Here is a 1464-nt window from a genome sequence, read left to right on the forward strand (position 1 = left end):
AGGAATTCGCTGGCCTTCCAGGAATGAGCAGAAAGGCAGTTATTTACAAATCTGGAAGTGAAGCTTTTAGGGATGCAAAGTTCTCGCTCACACAGTGCTGATGAGGGTTTACCAGTGCAGTCTTTCAGGATTCATGTAAGAATTACGTGATTTCAGGATTCACGTAAGAATCACGTAAGAATTAAAGCCCCGAGCGTGAAAATATTGTCACTGAGCGTGTAATTCTATGCCTGGGGCTCTCAGGTCCCCTCTCGAACAGACCGGACGGTGGATCAGTTGTTGTAAGGAGAGTCTGTGCTGCTCTGGGCTTCGCCGCGATAGCTGGAGTCACGTACTTGGACTGGAGATAAAATACAAAACTGTAACAAGATCAAGTATTTCATCTGGTACCAGCCGTAATTTTTAGATGTTTCTTTCACACAATGTGCCGTCGCTGGGGCATGAGCCAGGGGGGGGTTCAAAGGCTGGCTCGTTTTTTCCAACTCTGCCTCAATTCTCCTTTATACTGAGGAAATCATCTAATTGCTCTGTGACTATTTCCGTGCCTCTGCAATGGAGATGCCACCTGCCTCCCTCTGCAGAGCAGTCCACGCTGAGAGATGCTATGGGCCTAAATCAGTGTCACTTAAAAGGAATTTGCCCCCGACTTCCAGGGAGCAGGATCGGGCTTTGTGCTTGCTGTCAGCGGCATTAAGTGCAGTATATAGCCTGGGATAGACATTAATTAGCTCGTGCAATAAAGCTACCAACCACCTCCACGATCTTTTCTGATGAGATACACGTAGGTCCTGTGGGTCTCAGGCTGAGCTGTGCACCGCAGGAGAGGCTGTCCAGGTCCCAAGCAGTGATATTGGTGTAAATCTGGAATAATTTAATGATTACAGAGGTATGTTTGACATTAACTGACATAAGGAACAAATCTGAGTATCTTACAGTGAAAAGGATGAGTTCTGGAGTGGCAGACACAGGCTGGAAAGCTTTGTAATTTAACCTACAATTTTTTTGTTTTTGTTTTTTTTCCGTGGGGAAGTTTTACTGCTGCTTGCAAGCAGAAAATGAGTCAATTATCAACGAGATTCGTATTTATTTTTTAATCCCTCGGAAGCTGCATTCTACGTTAACCTTCAGGTGGAGAGAAATAGTGGTTTGAAAGAGGGGGAAGAAAAGAAAAAAAAAAAAAGGCTGGCAGATTTTTCCTTGGTGTCGTCTAGGAAAAAAAAAAAATCTTTTATCCTAAAATTATCAACAGGTATTTTCCATCGACATTAGCGGGGGGAGACGGGGAATAAATCCGAGGTGAACGCCCGATTTGAGGGGGGGAGGCAGCGACAGTTGGGCCACCCTGCGGGACGCGTCAGCTTTTCTCCTCTGACAGGGGCTGTCGGCCGCGGCCCCCCCGCCGCCCGGCGCGGGCAGAGCCGATTTAAATGAGAAGTTGTGCCAAAACTTTCCGAAGTTAATTAC

This window comes from Athene cunicularia (assembly GCF_003259725.1).
Source record: "Athene cunicularia isolate RWA chromosome 15 unlocalized genomic scaffold, athCun1 chr15_part1, whole genome shotgun sequence".
Lineage (NCBI taxonomy): Eukaryota > Metazoa > Chordata > Aves > Strigiformes > Strigidae > Athene > Athene cunicularia.